The sequence below is a fragment of the Anthonomus grandis genome, chromosome 11, assembly GCF_022605725.1.
Source record: "Anthonomus grandis grandis chromosome 11, icAntGran1.3, whole genome shotgun sequence".
Lineage (NCBI taxonomy): Eukaryota > Metazoa > Arthropoda > Insecta > Coleoptera > Curculionidae > Anthonomus > Anthonomus grandis.
Genome location: NC_065556.1, coordinates 17618826 through 17640186, shown reverse-complemented (window position 1 = coordinate 17640186; position 21361 = coordinate 17618826). Strand labels below are relative to the sequence as shown.

Here is a 21361-nt window from a genome sequence, read left to right as displayed (position 1 = left end):
ATAAGCGCTAGAAAAACATGTAGGAACATGGGCGCGTCGCGTAGGTTCCACCTATACAAAACCAAATTTAAGACTTTCCGGGAAAACTAAACTTTAATGTCCCAAAAGTTAGGTCTTCCATCATTTCTGAGTGTACTTCCGTGACTTTCGCAAATATTTACCTGTTCAAAATAAGAACGAGTATCCACTAAAAAATTTTAAACAGTTATTAATGTGTTTCTCGACACAAAGGGCGAATTTATTAGCTACCCGGAATATTTAGTACTTACCATGAATCTCGGTTCTTGTTTTGTTTTAAAACGGGGACGATTTATGCCTTTCCTAAGAGCTTCCTTGTCTTGTAAGTCATGCCATGATAAGAAACGATTTGCTAAATTTTTTATCATATTTCAAGGTAGAATTAGTTAACTTTAGCAGAAAGAAAATTTTATAATAGAAAAGACAGATCGTTCGGAAAACATCATATAGAGGCGCAATGGTACGCGATATAAACGGCCATATTTTATTCAGATTTTTGTTGATAAAAATTCATGATCCGCGATTTTTCACGCGATGAAACAATTTTCGGGAGATTCTAAGACAACAGGATTTAAAGACCATTATTTTGGGACGGGTCTGACATCCCTGAAATATGCAGCTGATGCGCTAACGATGAAAGATGGCTATTCCCTGGTTTATATGAGCTGGATCTATAAGCTTCATTGTTTATATTGGTTTAATTTTCTTGATTTAAAGTTTACTGTTTTAAAGGCTTATATAGTTCTATATTTTTACTTATTTCATTAATTTATTATTAGTTTTAATTCATAAACTATAGTTATACCAATTTAAAATTAAAAAATTATTATCATTTTTATTCTAAATATTATTTAATAGTAACTATACGACTATATTTAATAATGTGCATACGAACTGAAGATCTGGTTGGAAATAGAAGATGGAATTATAATGAACTAAAGTAGTTTTAGAGCGAGTTAAAAGAGACAAAAACTCAAACTTGTTCTAATTTTAGTAAAAGCTGACGTCTGTATAAGAAGTACTTAACATAAACGTTAAAGATTTTCTAAAAAACTGCAACCTTTAAAAGAATACCTTTTAAACATAACCTCGATTTATCCAAAATAAATGCAGGTGGTTAAGAACTTTAGTGACGGTTCAAAAAATGAATAATTAAAATAATTTATGGTGAAAATAAACTATACCCAACTGATCGCTTATTTTTTATAGTCGGCTCTTGGATATGCGTACTGTTTTGAGATATTAGAAAACTCTAACTTAAATAGCCATAATTTAAATGCAAGAAACAGGGGTGCATATCCAACTATTGCAATAAAATCACATGGGCAACGATCGCTGTATTATTATTCTACAAGATTTTACAATATGGTGCCTGATTATATAAAGGAAACAAAGTATGAAGAAGTTTAAAAGGGAGGTACAAGTATGGATTTTGAGCTAAGGTATTATTCATATTTTTAATGATTTAATAAATCTTAAATAACTTAAATAAGCATATGCGATATAGTTTTCTTTTGATATGTAATAAAGGGAAAAACTTTAAAATTACCCGATTGGACTTTTTTTGTTACCGGAATAGACATGATTCACCGATTAAGACAATTTTAGATTTTTTTTGCATGCCAATATTTGGATCTTATGTTACTTTTTTGTTTAATTTTATAGGCTGTTTTGTAAGTTATTCAGTTTAGTATTGATACGAATTTTTTTGTGCAAGTTTTAAAATAAACGTATTATTTATTTATTTATTTATTTTATGTATTATTTTTTAAATAGCTATGAATTTTTGAAGAATAAGAAATTAAAATATTTGCGAGAATTTCTTAGGATTTATTGACTTTTTTGTAGACTAAGAGTTTTTTAGTTCATTAATTTTCACACATACTTTCCTATGAAATAATAAAATTATGTACTTAATATTTAAGCATATGCTAAATAATGTAAAAAAAAGGATACATTTATATTGCTATGATAAGTTTTTTAGTAGTTGTTAATAATTTATTTAATACATCAAATTTTAAATATAAAAATTGCCGTTTAAGAACCGAATATAAATAGAAAAGTTTATAAAAGGCATTCAGTGTTCAATATTAAAAGAATTGTATAATTATTCTGTATTCAGAACATCTATTTAGGTGCAAAAAAAAAAACAAAAATTAATTAAAAAATATGACTTTTGACAACGTCGATAATTCGATAATATTCGCTTTGGTTGAGCATTCTTAGTTGTTATTTATTAGTTGTAATAGTAATAAATTTATGTTCCAGTAATGACATTTTATAATTTTCATATACGCGTTTTACGCCTATTTTTTTCGGTTTTATATAAAAATTAACTAAGGAATCACAATCATATTATTAAATTATTTTAAAGTATGACCCTGTATTATTAAACAGATCATAATATTTATAATAATAATCTATTGGAATGCTTAAAAATACATAAAGTATTATAGAAAATGATATATCTAAAGAAGGTGATGACACAATGAAATATCAGTCTTCATCTTACTACTGTGTCTGAAACCATAACTGGAATAATATATTAGGGACACTCGATGTTGTCACTGCTCCTTGCACTTCCATTGATCCGGTACCAAATACCAATGCAAGAGAGAAAAGAACCAAAATTTACCATTTAATGTACGTCAATGACTTGAAGCTTATAGTCAAAAATGACAGCTAGCTTCAACCTCAAATAGGTATAGTAAAAGAATTTAGCATTGACTGATTCTATCCATAAGTCAACACAATTGATTGATGTACGCATGGAGTTTGGATTTGAACAATGTATCAAAAAACGAAACACGATATATAAAAATATATGGCAAGGAAAGACGTGTTTGCTACATGATGTATACAAAATGTATACTGCATCACAAACTTCATACTTTAAGGAGTAAACCCTTGATTTAGAGAACATGGTTTGTCAAATTATTGTCTTAAAAAATTCAGTGATACAACATCAGATTTTGCTAGTCATTTACTGGTCTTTTAGGTTGAGCATGAAATACGGTAATTTCCTGAAAGGAAATTCCTAAAAAAATCTTAATTCCTAAAAAGCTCGACCTTCTGTGGAAAATTGAATTTACGAAAGCTAAATTCAAGCTATAGCCAAAATTAATTTTAATAATTTTAATTTAATATTTATGTTTTATTATTCTCCTTATCATTATTTAAAGTCGAAATTATCATTTTACCTTGTGATATGTAAATTTATGGTAATATTTAAATAATTTAATATCTAATTTACAATTTACTTTATACTCTATAATTTATAATTTCCACTCCTAGTACCAGTACCTGTACTTAGTACTCGTAACCCCGTAACTCGGTTACTACGAGATCGATTTTCGATGACTGTATGTTGTTTAGATTTATGTTTTATTAATTTTGTTTTCTATAATTATAAACTAAAAATGTTCGGTCATTTACGTAGTGTGAACACTAAATGACTTTTAAAGGTTTTTAGTGTTTTGGATAAAATAATTTTCTTTTAGACCATATATAATTATAATGGTAAGCCTGATGATGCTCTAGCCAGAGTGAAACAGGTGTAGCCGAGGGTGTAGCTATGTAATAGGTATTTTTTTAGAGCTTGTGAACTTTAAATAATAATACAAGATAGAAGTATTATTGAAATTATTTTTTATTATAATACTATGGTGAATAAGTTCGTGGCATTTATTTTTTAAATGTAATTTCGGGCATATTTCTTCTGCGACTACGAGTCCATTTAATAAATCCAATTTTTCACAACTTTTTCTAATAAATCTGGGTCTAAGGCATCAATTATGGCTTGAATAATGGCTTCCGATGCTTAAGGAGTTGCTTGTTTTTTGGCATAAACCAATGACTTAACAAAGCTCTATTTAAAGTAATTGATTAAATCGCACAATTAAGGGATCGAGTTTTCAGAATCATTTCCAAAAATAAAGTTGTCATCTAAATTAATTAATTTTGCCATAAATCGATGGTTAAGCGCGCCGTATGGCAAGTCTGGTTAAAGCCATATATCGCCGATCCATGACTGATAATTTTTGAAAACAAAAATCTTGTAATCAATCAATGGATGTAATGGTGCTACAGTTTGAAGATTTCCTTTGATACATAAACCGCAATCTTGCTTGTTTGCAAAGTCATTTAGGTAGAAATGCGCTTTATTACTAAATACAATTCTTCGATAAAAACGCTCATCTTTTAAATTAGCATAATCAGCAAAAATGCGACGTAAATGATGGTCATTTGGCTTAAATTCTTGCGCGAGCTGTATTTTATAAGCCCGTTGGCCAAGATCTTTACGTATATTTTTTTACGTAGTTAAAGAATAAAGAGCAACAAGAAATGATAAAATTAACCAAGAGCAGAATAAAAAGAAACATAACCAGAAAAACATAAGAGGAATCAGAAGACTCATCAAGACTGAACTTACAGCCAAAAATCAGCTGTCGGCTATCACAACGCTAGCAATTCCTGTTTTGCAATATAACTTTAGAATATTACGAGTGACTTTGTCAAAAATCCAAACAATAGACAGAAAAATAAAAAAGCACCGGTTCATCCATAGCACACGACACACAATATTAGACTTAAACACACTCTATATCCCAAGAAGAGGTGAATGTAAAAGACTTTTATTTACTTATAAAAAAATGTATATATTTTTTTACTATTAATGTATAATTTTAATATTTGCACATATTTATATTTATCATTTATTTCATCTTCATATACTATAAACTTACAAGTTATAGATGTTGACTTTATGTAAAATTAAATCTACAGTTAAAAAAGTGACTTAAATTATCAACTACACAGTTTATCTAAGTTAAAAAAATAATTATTATAGTATTAATTATTCCACCGGGATTCCACTTTATTAGTCATATCTTAATTCCTATTAATTTGTAAAGGTGTAGTGTATCCACTTAATTTGTTAAGCTCGAAATTTTAAAGGAAAATTATTTGCTAATAAATAAATGCAAATACAATAGTCAAAAGCCTAACTTTAAAACACCTATATGAAATAAGCATTTTAAAATCAATTTCAATAATCAGTTGAACCAGATTTATATCTTTATTCTGTTTTAAAGACAATTTGAATACAACAAATAGCCAAAATTATTATTTTGAAAAGAAAATAATTTTGTTCGGAAATTTTACTTCTTATTTTTGATCATTAAAACATACAGCAATAAGGAACCTATTTTTTTAATGATTAATGACGCATCGTATATTTCGATGACATTTCGATTTGACAAACCTTAAGCAAATTAATAAATGATTATTATGTAATATTTGGTAATTATTAATTTTCTGTATTTACTTATAAAATAAAAAATTATTTTTTATAGACCAATGAATGGCGGTCGTTAAAAATTTATTGATTGAAAGAACATCAAGAGTTGACTTAACTAGCCACATTTTAAAGAACTCTTTAAGCGATCCTTTTCTTATGTCGTACCAAATTTGATTAATAAGTTCAAAATAATTAATTTGACTGTCACTGAAAAAACTTTTAAATTAAAAACCAAGCTTCTTCTTTTAAATCAAACTTAATTTTTCTTGAATGCTTTTCTTTATTAAAATACTACGCACATGCTAACTAACTGAATGCAACGTAAAATATTCTATTAACATTTATTATTCAAAAATTAACTGTTTAAAAAAAAAAAAAAAAAAGAAGAAAAAAGAAGAATTCTTTCATTCCGTTTCATCCATTTTTCCCCCTACTGCTTTTTCCCCTCATAAGTATATGCCTACCTATTTGTTTTTTTTTTAGTTTGTCTATAAGAATTGTTTTTTTTTTCTCTCACTTCTTCTATTATAAGCCTTAACAGAATCCAGGAAGTTGTTTCCTTCTTTTCTGGAAGTCTGAATGCATGGCTTTTAGTTGCCTTACTTGTGTTAACTAAATTCTTTATATAACCTATTGTTTTTAATATGCTCTCTTTGTTTAATATTCTAATATTCAATTCCATGTATATAATCATATTACCTTCTGTAATTATGCTTTTTTTTGTATTGGTGGCTAATAAACGTCTTATTATTATTATTATTATTATTATTTATAATAAGAATTAAATTAAGAAAGCCCGCGGAAAGGGATTGTTGAAATTTTTGTGTAGCTAAGTTGGCACCTGTTCTCTATACTCACGGGAAGTTTAAACAGGTCAAAGTCAAAATTAGGTTTATCGTACAAATATATAAAATATTATGTAAAAAATAGGGGTTATTGGCATGAAACTTCCTTAACATCATACTTATGATGACCATTAGTTTATCATCATGATCGTCAACCTAGACTAAGTTAATAATTTTTTTCCACTTACGTCAAGTCTCCGATTAAATTTAAATTTTTAAATTCTGAAGTAGCGATTAAATTTACAGTAATATCTCCTATTTAGACAATATAGTAATTCATATGATATAAGGTAGAAACCAATTTGATAACAGCCCCTAGTTGCTAATAAGTGCAAGAAGGAAGCCTGTATGGAGTATCCAGCATAGAATATCAAGCAGATGATCTTAAGTAATTAATAATTTTCCAAAAAATAGTCGGTCAACAAAGTAGCCAAGTATACCATCTTTTCCTACCCTCAAATTTTTACCTTTTGTGTTGTTAATGTTGGTGTCAGTATAAGACGATAAACATTATAAAGAAAAAAAGTATGAATAATGGTACAGATTTGACCTGAGGAGGGAGCAATTATTTTGTTACAATAACTTCCCTTATTATCCAAACTTAACATTAAGTGGCGCATAAGGACGTCATGTAATTTATTTAATATTAGGATTAATTCAAAGGAAAACACTGAATCAATCAATCAATTTCTATCGATAAACCTTTTAACTACTTATCTGAAATGAATGTAAAAAATTGAAATTGTAAAAAAAAGAAGATGAATGTTAAAAAATCTAATACATGAAACCACAACATAAACATTCATGAGACATACAAAAAAATCAATTTTTATAAGTACAAGCTATACATCTACTAAGGTTATTTTACCTTATTCTTAATTTATTTCGAGTAATAAAATGTACGATTTATGAATAAATATATATTTATCACGCATAACCTAAATGGGTACGATACACGGATTAATAAAAAACCTAGAATTGCACGTGCATTTTTATCGTGCACTTTTAAATTAGTCATAATTTCTATTTATATAGCACTCAAACTTTTACCCCGGAATATATTATACAGTTATAATAATTACTCTACAACTAGCTCTAAGGATGGAGCTAATATTGAAAGGTGACCATCATACGCCAAGTCGATTTAGCCAAACAAGCCGATTTAATACTTCATTAAAAAAAACCCTTTAAAACCGACGCTATTTCAAAATTCAAAATGCGGTTGCGTCTGGGAAACGATTCCCTTCAGATTTTCGGGACACACGTGACTTCATTCCCTTCTGGTTAGTCGGACATTATATCACGATAGCCGGGCGATGCGACGTGTAATCGAAACTTCCGCTTTTCTACCTGCCATATAGTATACTGAAATTATTATTGGATTTGGTAAACTGTAGAAGAAAAGTGTTGCAAAGGCGCCAGTATAAATATTGTAAAACTAGATATTTTGGATTGTGACGGTCAAGAAATATGGATTTTTATTTATTTTAACAGAAATATTAGCGAAGTAAATAATAAAAGAATTTTATCAACATTATTAGCCAATATGTGAAGAAATTGTTAATTAGAGAACTAATATTGATTTAGAAATTTGGCTTAAATTTTCATGTTGTAATCCATAGAGATTTTTAAATTATTTAGTTGAAAATAATAGTAACGTCAAAAGTAATAATAACACAATTTCGGTCTTAAATATGAACTATAAAAACCTTTATAGTTAAAAGAATTTCATTTAATCAAAGGCATTTTTTAAATAAAAATTGAAATACTATTTTTTTATAAAATTATTTAAGAATTTTTATCCAGAATTGATATTTTTTGATACATATCTAAAATTTTCAGAATTTCAGGAATAAAAATGTTCTGCATAAGCAATATCAATATTCCTGGAAATTTTTATTGAAACATTTACTGTATTTTGTTGCTTCTTATACTACTGGTTTATTAAAAAATATTCGGTAATTAAATATTTTTAAAGAAATAATCCTTTAGCATTCCATATACTTTTTTAAATATCTTTAAAAATTCAACGAAAATTCAGAAAAACTACTTAAACATTATATTGCTTACTTACTGCATATTGTAGATATGATCTAATAAGTTTCTCTACAGCCTTCCTGAAGTTATTGAGAAATTTTTCCTTAACTTGAAAAAATCATCTTGTTAAAGGCTTTACGAAAATCCAAATATCTTAAAAAATTATTTGATAAATATATTGATTTCAGTTTCACATAAAAGTTAAATGCTTTTTTACAATATTTTTTTTTTATATTGTTTTAAAGCAATTAAACAGTTTTTCTATGTATTCGAATCTATCAGAGACTTAACAAAAAACCAGATATCTTTAAAACCCATAAAACAGTATTGTTAATTCTAGTTTAATATAAAATTTCTATACTAAGTCATCTAACAATGCTGATTTTAGGTACTTTCTGTAAGATAAAAAACAGAGGGATGCAGAGAAAAATGTTTAATTATGGAAGTTTGCTATCATTTAACAAACCTTTTATTTTCAAAGTTTTTCCAATTTCTATTATTCGCTCTTAAATTTATATCTGTCTCAGTTTTTTAATAACCTCTATATTAATTTAATATTGTATTTTCCTATTGCAGTTTATCCAATTACGTATGAAAATATTCAGTTTATAATAATTCTTTTTTTATTTTTAAAGTAAATCAAGGATATAAGTTTTAGGATAGACAAAATTTCGTTTCTTTGGCCGATTTTTCGAACATATTCCTATCTGCGTTCTTTAACAACCTCTGTGTTTTTCTATTACAGTTTATCCAACTACGTATGAAAACATGGATTTTATAATAAATCTTCACTTATTTTTAAAGTGCGTCTAGGATATGGGTCTTAGGAGAGGCAATATCTCGACTTTTTTGCCAGTTTTTCGGATATATCTCTGTCTCAGTTCTTTAATAAACTCGGTATCACTCACCTCGCTAAGTTCAAATTCAATTCAATCCAGGAAATTACCAAATAATGTCAAGATGAGGTAAAAGAGGTTCTATTAAAGCCAAATTAACCAATATGTAACTTGCATCTCATCATCTTCTTTGGTTGAGCCAGAAACTTTTACGTGTGCTCCTACCAATACACGGGAACCAACACAGAACAGAAATATAGAGAAATGCGTGTTGCCTAATGAACAGACAGAAATTCTGTTGACAGCTTTATTGACGTTGTTGATAAAGACGGGGGCAACCGCCAAGCAACCGCAAAGCCTGACCTATTGCGTGATCTTTAAATTTGAAGTAATTTGCAGAATTACAAAAGTTGATGCGTTAACTGACGAGTGATGAGATATATTTAAATAGAATTTTATTTTATTTTAAAATTAACAATACGCTTATCAGTTTAGAAATACCCACATTAAATTAAAATTGCATCTCAGGCATCCCTCATCACTTTAATCAAGAATTAACACATAACTAAAATATTATTTAATTTAAATTTGGTTCTCAAGATATTTCTTATTTAGGACATTTAAGATATTTAGCTATAGATACTTATCAAGAATTATAAATTGGCATGATAGGTATGGGAGCAAATTTTAAATAAAAAAAAACAAAACTAAATTATCTTTTAAATATTTTATTTAAAGATGAATTAAAATAAATTTAACAAAGGGTTTTAAGTTGCATAAAATTAGTTACAATATATTCTAAATTAAATACTGCAAACTGCAAGTATGGTATTATTAAGACCTTTTATGTCAAAAATAGAAATGTTGCAGGTATAAAGCATACTTTAACTAAATATCCTATTTTTTGGATCTTCAGAAAAAATTACCTGCTTTTTTTTATTTCCATAAGTGTATAAAATATTATAAGAAACATGTAACAAACATACCTAGATAAAAAGTTAAACCTATATTTTTTAACCATCTATACAATTGTAACAAAATATAAACTCTTATACCAACATAAACTGAACCTATCTCTTGAAATAAATCTAGCTTCTCATTGTAAATAAGTTAATTAATAATGGCTAAATATAACACAAATACACATTTACAAATTAATATGTATGTTTTTTTCTATTTAATTTTTTTAGTAGGTATAAGCAAACAAAAACAAAATATGACTTTTGATTTTTGGTTAGTCACAATCGGGTAAAGATGTCACAACTCAGTGGGGTAATCTCCATTAAGTATGAAAGATGAAACATAAGAAAACAGATTAAGACAGTATATTGTGCATACAATATTATATTCTAATCGGGTTAAAGTTAAATATCTTAAAAAGTATTGCATCCTAATGATCCAAAATACAGGATCTTATATTAGTCTATAATTTTACTTTAAGCAAATAAAATGATTTTAATTATGGGTCAGTAAATAAAATAGAACTGTTAAAAGCATAGCATTAACTATCAAAATGTCTCAGGTAATTTAGTTTAGGTAATATAAAAAATAAAATATTACATACTAAAATGTTAGTATCATTAGCTAAAAAGTTAAAAACAACAGTAAAAAACAACAGTACTAAATGAGAATATTCAAGATTTTTGTTTTTTTGAAGGCATTTTAGATTGTGAAAAATTTTCTGTTTTCTAGAATGACCAACACTTAAAGATTGTCGTTGTGGTTTTGAAGTTGACTTTTGATTTTATCCTTTAAATATTTATAAATTATCAAGCTAGTATTACCTTAAACATTTTTTTTAAAATGTGATGCTGGCCACAAAAAAAGAAGTCTTAAAAAAAATTTCATAAACCAACCAAAACTTGTTCTCTAAATTGACTAATTTGATCACAGCTGCTATCCACAGATGTGTATAACTTAAGGTAGATTAAGTTGATTAGGGAAATGAGTTTTTGAGAGGGATATGTCAATCTGGATGTGTCATCATTTTCTTTAAATTGAACAAATAGGTGTTGTTACATGGAGCAGAATGTGAATTTCATTTCTACGCCAGAACCAGAAAAGTGTTTGGAGCAAACTCGATAATTGCTAACATTTTTAGTCGGACTTACATGACAGACAAGATTTTTGTAAGGATGTATTCAATGGAAATTAAAAAAATCTATGATTTCTGTAACTGTCTGGGCAATTTCTAATATACTAGTGCATAAATGATATTTGCATGCATATCGTAATCTAGATGATTAAGGTATTTAAGATAGACAAGGAAAAGGAAATACTTGATATTTTCCCAGTAAAGGTTTAAGAATTAAAACTGAATTGTAAAAAAAGTTAAATTGAGAACAGTGACATAGATATGTCTAAAATAGGATTAAATCTATAATTATTATACCCTGGAAAATGATAATATTTAAATTCAAATTCAAAACGTTTATTTGCCATAATCAAAAATTACAAAATAGTTGTACTTATGATGTAAGTGAAGTTAGAAAATAGGAATGCATCTCGATTATAAAAACCGTTTCTCAAAAGTACCTCTGCAAGAGGCACTTTTAAGTGATACATCCTCAAAAAAAGCAACAAAAAAGGAAACAAAATAACAAGAAAACTAAAAAAAAAACCTTACGTAAAAATATTTCTTCGATACTTTTTGATAGGGAGAGCTTGGAAAAAAATTTAAAAAAATACAATTTATTTATATTTATGTACACAGGGCAGGGGTAGGCAGCGACCGAATCAGAGAAGCGCAGGAGAGGAAACACATCCAATATATATGAATATGAATATTATGATACAGGTATATCTTGTTAAATGCGAAACGAAAATGTAAGTGAAGACTTGAAGACTTGACCCAGTACAGCTATATGAATATGACACAACCTGAATGAAAAGAGACTGGAAAAAGTCCTATTAACATTCATTTCAATACATATTTATTTATTAGGCATCATACTGTGACTGCAAAAGCATATTTCTTATGTACTTCTTATACTTAAAAAAGAATAATCTTTAACACAGTGAGGCAAATTTTACCACTACTAACTGCAACGTAACTAAATGATTTTTGAAAAGCTGCTGTTGTATGCTGAGGAACTTTAAAAATATTAAATTGTCTAGTATTATGGTTGTGTTCATGCACATTGAAAAGTTTTCTTAGATATGGTGGGTTTCCCGACTTTAAAATTTTGTATGTGAAAGAGTACATGTGATATTTGTATCTATTTGACATTGAAAGAATAAAATGATTATTAAGATATGGGGTAATATGACTTCTATAGCAAATATTAAAGGAAAAACGGATACAGGAATTTTGCACTTTTTGAATAGAAGATGAGACTGCCGAAGTAATTGCATTATTGTAGATTACATCACCATAATCAAACAATGATAATATTAAAGAGTTGCACAAAAAATACGTGGTTTCACTCGGTAAGTGACGATTTAGATTATTTAAATATTTTATGCGCATATAAGCAGTGGCAATTTTTTTGTTTATGTGGGATGAAAAAGACAAAGTATTATCATAAATAATACCCAAATTCTTTGCTTCATTAACCACCGGTACTACTGTATTCTCTATTTTAACCTCATAGTCTTGAGAAATATATTCTGTGTTATTTCTATTCGATCTTAGAAATAAGAGACACGATTTTAAAGGGTTTAGTTTCAAATTATGAACCTTAGCATATATATGTAAATTATTTAAGTCGGAATTAAATTTTGTTTGTGAGTGTCGTAAGGAGTTTAATGAGAACGATGTATAAATCTGAGAATCATCTGCGTATTGTTGTAGTTTTGAATAAGATATAATATTTTTCATATCAGCAACGTATAATGAGAATAATAAGGGTCCTAATAGAGATCCCTGAGGTACCCCAGTGCTAACAGGAATAATTTTAGATTTTAAGTATAAGGGATGAGAATCAATCTCCATGCATTGAAACCTGTTGGTCAGGTAGGATCTTAGCAAGGCAATAGAAGTATTAGAAAAACCAAAGAAATTTAATTTAGCTAGCAGCATATCATGATTTAGAGTGTCAAATGCCTTACTAAAATCCAGCAAACATACGGCTGTTACTTGTTCTTCATAGTACCTGATATCATTCATAAGATTTACCAGATAAGTAGATGTACTAAAATGTTTCCGAAACCTGGATTGACATTCAGGTATAATTTTATAGGTATTTGAAAATGCAGTAATTTGATTATACATTCCACAAGTCTGGAAATTGATTTTCTAAGTTACAGGAATTAATAATATTGAGTAGCGGTTTGCTACAAAATGGAAAACAAGCAACAACATCTCTTATTGCTATTCCATCATGACCTACTGAATTAGTACCAATTGATGCTATAATATCTTTTAAAGTGGTCTCATTCATAAGATTAAAATTTAGTGAATTGGGGAAATTGAGGGCTTTGTTATTTTGATAAAAGGAAATTTTTTCTTTGCAAGTAGTGTTTCAATTCAATTTATTAGAAGCAGCAAAGAAGTCATTGAGTACATTTGCTTCAGATAATGCGGGAGGTATATTGTAATAATTTTTTCTTTGTATAATATTTAACTTCTTTACTGTATCCCAAAAGAGCTTTCCAGAAGTTTTAGATAAGTTGCGAAAATAAGCATTTTTCTTGCGTATGATAGCGTGTTTAGTAAATTTTTTTAAATTACGATAGTACTGGAGACAATTACCACTTTTAGTTTTCAGATATTTTTCATGTGCTTTGTCTCTTAGTTTTATAAGTAGTTTAATGTTATCGGTTATCCATGGAGTAAAAGGCTTACTTTTATTATTTTTCTTTAATTTTGTAGGTGCAAATTTGTCAATTAAATATTTGATATTTAAATTAAAAATGTTTAACTTTTCATCTGTATTAGGAGAATAATGAATTTCGTCCCGTGGTAAGAGGCAAGCACCATAATCAAAGGCATCTCGATTATTAGAAATATTATTGTAGTCTCGACATTTAAAATATTTGGCCTTAATTTTTTCTGTACTAAAATTAAAAAGAGCATAAATAAGACAATGATCAGAAATCACAGTTGAAATTGGTATTGAGTCGCAGCTTTTAACGGAGAGGACTTTACTGGTTATTATCACATCCAATAGACTACAAGAATTATTCCGCAAGCAAAATCGGGTAGGCTTTGTAATTATCTGATATAAATCAAATCTATTTATAAGACAACTTATCCTAGTCAAATAGTTTGAGAGTTTAAGAAAGTCCACATTAAAATTAAAATAACCGGTATAAACAATTTTATTATAAAAAGGCACTATTAGGGATAAAAAATTTTCAAAAAAATCCAGAAACAAATCGACGTCAGTGGAAGGCGGGCGATATAGGGATACAACAACAACACTTTGCTTTTTTAATTTATGTTTTATACCCTTAAATTCACAGGTGTGTGACACAATATCTAAGTCTATATGTTCGTATTGCAACTGTGACTTGATATACATTCCCACGGCGCTCCCTCTTCCAATAACCCTGTCCTTCGTTACTAGCTTATAACCATTTATTTTATACCTCTGAAGATCTTGATTATGGGAAAGCTATGTTTCCGTAAGAGCAAAAATGTCAAATTTATAATCATGTAAATAATTTTGAAGTTCGTCAAATCCAGTATTTAGGGAATAATACATCCAAGATGCACTTACATTTTTACAAAACACTTACTACAGTCTCCTACTCTATGTAGTTGCACGATGATTCGATATTGGTACGTTTGTAAAATAATTTATCAACCAGGACTCAAAAAAACTACAAAAAGCTATAAAATTACTTAAAAACTTTAAATTGGAAGAAAATCATGACGATTGGCTTGTTTTCCACCTAAAGAAAACTCAAAAAAGACAATCGTCAAATACGACAGTTAAAATGTGATTAACGTCACTATTGTCATATTTGATGTACGTCAAAAATTAGTCAATCAGAATCAATCGGCCGACACATCGAGCAATCTGGGTGGCAGACTATTCCGCCCCGCCACTTTCAACCTTTATACCCGGTGGGAACCAAGTCAACAGAAACGTCAAAAGTGAAAATCGATATTGACTTTGACAAGTGAAAGACAATTAAGAAACAGAAAGATTAGGGTATTTTCAAATTAGGAAATCCACGTAGCGACACTAGGACTCCCAATACACCGGACACGTGTTCCACTTATTAACTTGAGATGAGCAATAAAATCTATTTTAGTTATATTAATCATTAGAAACTGTTGGTTTATTTACTTGATAATTAAAAACAAGTGATATTATGATTTATTAAAGCAATGAATGGAGCATTGACTTAATTTTAATAAAATCAATTTAAGTAGAAAAATAAAATGCTACAATATTGGTGTGCTAGCCGTAACAGGAATGACTGATAAATCCATATCTGTTACGGTAACTCTAAAGAACGAATCGCAACCCAGACATATTTTCCCTGACCTGTCATACTGCAAACTTCTCCGATGATATAAAAAGTTCCAAAAACTTACCCCCGTCCCCCCTTTCCATCACTCCCCTATTCCTCCCCCGTCGACTAAAATTCATTGATACCTTTATACAGTCATCATCTCTTTTCGGGGGGAAATTTTTTGGCGTCGCGCCGTCCCAATCCGAAAATGTCGAGCGCGCGCACCATGCACACGAAAGAGCGTCTTTTCGGCGGAGGCACGCGTCGCGGCGCCGGCCACGGCTACGGAGCGTCTCTTCCGACAATCGGAGGTCGCGTCGCGACGTCAGTCGTCGCCGAGCCGCGTCCGTAACCGGTCGAATCCGAATTACGTTCACGTCCGGACCGACACGACGCCCGACGTCGTTTTTATCACGTGTGCCGGTTGAGTATTTGGGGAAATTTTCACATTTTCGCGCTATTTTTTTGAAGTTGGGAAAATTGTTTCGATTTTGGTCTTTGCTCGTAAAGAGTCAAGTTATTTGCTTTGCTGTAAATTAAGGTATTACATACGCCAATAGTTTAAAGTTATGATTAGATGTAATAACCTAAAAAGTACCGGAAACATGCTGAGCTGCTTCGCGAAATTTTTTGCATTATCCTTTGAAATTATAGGTGTACCGTGTCAAATTAATTATGCCTCTAACATAATTCCAACTATAAATTAAAACAAATAAAAATTAGGGTTCGCCTAATTATATGCGATTCTTAATAAAATGTTTAGACTCATACCACATGGGTTTTATTAGATGAACTGGTAGAGTTTTTGAAAAACTTTCCCATTTTCGCGCTATTTTCTGGATTTTAAATAGTTTTGGTCTTTTAATTGTTAGACTTGTAAAGAGGTCTGTAAAAAGGCCCCAAATAGACGAATAGTTGTAAAATTCATAAAATTCGTATAATATTTATAAAAATTTGAAAACTACGTAAGATGCGTGGATTTTTTTTTTGTTTTCTGTCCTTTATATTTTCCTTCCTTCTTAAGTTTTCAAAAAAAATTAAAATTTTAATCTTGGATATATATTTTGGGAAATAGATATTTAAATATTTATATAACAGTACATTGATTGGTACAAATACTTTCAACAGCATATTGAATGAAAAAATTTACGGTATTTATTTTCAAAGTTGGTAGTTTTTTGGATGAATTTTTTATAGTAATAACTTAATAAATATCTCAAAAAAAATTATCGAAAATTTAATCAAAATTTGTCTCAAATATTTAAGAATATTACTAAATAAAAGTAATATTTTTAAATGCATATGTTTAGTATTCTTAAAAAATCACAGAAATTTACCTAAAGAATTATGTGCTACAAGACATAATTTTTGGACTAATATATCTATACATTTTTAAAGAAGAAACAAATATAAAATGATCGTGTGTGAGTCGTGATCCATTAAATTATGCATTTCAATACTTCTTACAATATAGTAAATGTTACATAAAACACAATGATTTTTAAAAATTCAAAATTACACAACATGAATTTTACAACGACCATAAAATGAATTGAGTTGCTTCCTTAATTTTAGCAAATGATAACGAAAAAAGTGGATTTAACTACCGAAACGTTGGTTCAAAATAGGTATTTTATTTTATAAATACATTTTTCGTTCTTTTTAATTTCAATAAAAAGAGAAAAATAAAGTTGGGTAGGATATTGAGAAGAAAAAACGAGCTCAGAGGTCGATAGATAATACCTTAGCTCCTCCAAGTATATGAAAGAAATTTTTATACTTTAAGTAAATTATTGAATTTAAAATTTATTTGACGTAGATTAAACTACACATAAAGAAAGATATCATTAAAATTTTAGTTAATATTTTTTTTAATACGTGAATAAGTCAATTTTCTTCCTTTTTAATAATTGAGGTTATATGAGATAGTATTTTCTAAATTGATATTATCTCTAAAAGTAATGTAATCCCAAGAAAATAAATAAATAATTATTAATTTATTACAACGGTAACGATCTTACGTAATTTACAATATATGATTACATAAGACAGTTTTCTTTGACTTCTTTTCCTCCAGTTATAACATTAACCACCACCTCTGATTCAGTCGGTTTGGTAATATCTATATAGAAGTTATCATTACTTTACATTACACTTATTAACCATTATTTTTATGCAGTTGGTGTGTGAAAACCTATTCAGCTTTAGTTGCCATTATCCAGTTATTCCAATGTTCAAAATATATTCCAAATATATGGACATTCTTTTAAATTTAAAGGGCTGGCAAGATAAAAAGTTTTCAGACATTATTCCCCTACAAGACCTTCCGATGAAGTTGCATGTCTCTTAACCGTGTCTGAAAATCTTTTTTTTAATTATCAGTAAAATATCTTGTGAAAATGAACTAATTAGAGGCCTATTAGAATATATCTCTCAATCTTACTACTTCTTTATCCCATGTATAATAATGGCAAACAACATCTAATATTAGATAGTACTTATGTCACTCTAAAAAAAATACTCCTAGTCATTATCGATAAAATGAACGGTTTTCCACAAAAATCTATTTTTATTCAAAATATAAATTAAATTAGCTTTAAAAAAATAAAGAAAAAAAAAGTTAAAATGTAAGGATTATTAAAAATGATATTTTTAAACGTACATATGAATTATTTCTAATAAAGGAGAAAAAAGTTTTTAATATTTAAATTTCACGTATGCCGGTAGTGTTTTTCGAAACATTTCTTTAATTTTCGCGCTATTTTCCAGAGTTGAGAAAGTTGTTTCGACCTTTTGGTTTTTAGTTATAAAAAACCAACTTTGATGTAGTTATTTGCCAAAAAAGGTATTAAAAACAAAAATGGTTTAAAGCAGTATAAACTATGTTTATTGTTTTTAAAAAAGCTAAAAATCATGTAATGCTTTGCGACATTTTTGGCTTTATCCCTATTAACTTGCCAAATGAAATTATGATTTTTGAAAAATTTAAAACGTTTTATAAAAAGATTCAAGTTTTTTTATTCTAATTCTTTAATAGTGATTGTCGACTTCTATCAACGTTTGTTTACCTTAAATGGGCTACTTAGAGTAAACTTTTACTTTATCCTTATTAATTACAAAAAAATCATATTTTGTGTTGTATAAAAAAACTATATTATATAATTTCAGTGTGTCGTGGCATATTAAATTATGCTCTTTAGATAATTTCAACACATTAAATGAAAATGATCAATGTTTTAATTTTTAAATTTATTTGTTTTTCAACCATCGATTTTTGCTTATTTTATTAATACACTTTTATGCTTAACCTTCACTCTGACAAAGGATCCAAGTATAATTTGAAAAAAAATGCTGTAAAATAATATTTAATCACATTTTTCCCCTCACGTTATTTTTCCAAAGTTTAAAAATTGTTTTTTAAACTTTGGACTTAAAGTAAAGAACTTGGTTTGGTTTATAAAATTATAAAATATGTATAATATAATTAAAAGTATTCGAAACATCATCAGCGTGGCAATTTTTTTGCTTTATTTAAACAAAATCGTAATTTTAATTTCAGATATATGTGTTTTATAATAAATATATAATTATCTATAACAGCGTATCACGATAAATCAAGTTATGCTTTTTCGATACTTTTGACAGCATCCTAAACAAAAAGAACGGAGTTTTTCACTGTTAAAGTGGTAGCTATTTAGATGATTTTTTTTTATTTATAATTTAATAACTGCCTCTAAAAAATGTATTCAAAATTAAGAAACATATATAAAATTAGAAATAGTCTTAAATGCTTAAGAACATCATTTAATATTAGTAATATTTAAAAAAACAGTATTCTTGAAAAATTCTTAAAATCAATCCGAAAAATCCTGAACTGATACATTTTAAAGAGGAAAAGTTGAATACCACTTTTTTGGGGCTCTCGTCGCCTTAATGGAGTGAAGAGCAGCCTCTTTGTAATAATGCCAAAAGGTACAATAAAGTAAACTGTCTTATTTTTAAACATTAGTAATTTTATCGATTTACATACAGTTTTTCGAAGTTGGAAGTGTATATTTCTAAGCAACCAAGTTTAGTTCTTGCTGGAAACTTATTAATTATAAATCTAAAACTATAAATAACGGCCTATCATTGCATGCATAATTTAATATGCCACATTTCAATACTGTCAACACTTTAAATGAAATAAACGAAGGTTTTAAATTTGGGCTTTGGTAGTTTTTTAATTTTTAACATTTAAGTTTTATCAAAAATTATTTTAAAATTTAAAACAAATGCTGCGAAATGATAGCTGATTTCAATATATATCTATATTATATTTTTTTCTGGAAAGTTGCTCATTTTGAAAAATTTAGATCACAAAGTAATATTTGTATCAAAATAAAAAAGTACATAAAAAGGATATAAATATCAAACAGATAATTAAAACATTGCTTTATGTAATTAAAATAGAATTAATATAATTAAAACAAGCTTTGTGAGCTTTTGAATTATAATTCTTTTAAAGAAAAAATACTTCTTCCTAATAAAATCTTTTTTTTTGACAAGTTTAAAGAATATCTAGGTGATCTAGGTGTTTAAATTAGGAATTTTTAAATAGATTTTCAAAATTTTTACTATTTTGCTTTTGTGGTTAAGTATAGTATTAGGAAGTAAAATGTCTTACCACAATTAATACTATATAGTGTACTAAATGATTTTAAAAGTGAATCTCAAAATATTACCGGATTCTTCACCTAATCCAGATTCTATGGGGCATGCTAATTGAAAAACTCCCTTGTGAGTCTGGTATAAAATGATGTGTCCTGCTCAATAAAAAAAATTGAAATTTCGTAAATAAAAACAAAAATCAAAGTCACAAAAACGAGGATTTTTGACCTTCTTAAACAAACAAAGCATAATATAATATCCCTAAATCCCAGCTTAAATTGTAGGGTCACGATAAGATATCCAGTCCATAATTTCTACTTATACAAATAATTTCTTATAACCCCTAATTTAGGGCATAATCCGAAGTCATAAAAAACCCTAAAATTCCGGCTCCCCCACACTATTTAGGTCAAAAACGGTTTATACATTATTTTATATATTCTATTTATTCCAAATAATACTGTGATAAAATCCGCGCTGCCTTTCGTGTGACACAATCGTAAAGCCGGGAGCTTGTATTGTTTTCTGGAAACCTCGATACGACTCGATGTTATGGAAAACAAGAATTGCTAATAGTTTTGTTTGACATTACCGACAAAAACGTATTGTGGAAATGGCGCGGGTTGTTTTGTCGAGGGATTTATATGAAGGATAGGAAAATGAGATAAAATACGAATTTCTTTATTCGGATTAGAATTTATTTGTGAATTTATATTAATTTAAAATATTGTTTTTAATTGATTTACAATGAATAATAAAATCATGAGAATAAATTTACTTACTAGTAACATTAATAATTAGACCTTCAATTATAAAATGAATTACTCTAACTAAGATTCGACCGTCCGCCAAAAACGCGAATCCATTTTTGTGATCTCTAGGCAATTGTCTCAAACAAACTGCTTTAAAGTATTGTTTTTGTTGAAGTTAAATAGGTCTAACCTACATTAATATAATTCATGTAATGGTATAAAATTGCATCAACTAAGTAACATTTAAAATATTACATAGCGTATGAAGAAATCGAAACATAAAAAAATAGATAGAAAATGGAGAATGCATGAACCTGATATCGGATGTTTAAATATGGGATGCTAAAGTACCTAATATTACTATTGGGTACCACAGCATCCCAGTAGTATGGACGCTGGTGGTAAACTTTTGCATCCAAGTTAGTGTAATTTGGGATTATGATTTTATTTGAATATATTTTTTATTTAGTTTCATTTGGCTACGAATTATATGGTGATTCGAACATGACATATTTA

The 21361-nt window shown here is 28.1% G+C and overlaps 1 protein-coding gene across 8 annotated transcripts in view; it reads left to right on the top strand.

Moving 5' to 3' along the window:
* Positions 1–21361, top strand: part of LOC126742310 (calmodulin-binding transcription activator 2) — a 999827-nt gene that overhangs the window by 365408 nt on the left and 613058 nt on the right. Inside the window, exon 1 of one of the 8 annotated variants that reach the window (XM_050448956.1) lies at positions 15710–15984. The exons of the other annotated variants lie outside the window; for them this stretch is intronic. The gene's annotated coding sequence lies outside the window, so the exon portion shown is untranslated. Of the gene's footprint in view, positions 1–15709; positions 15985–21361 lie in introns of those variants that run through there. 8 annotated transcript variants of the gene reach the window in all.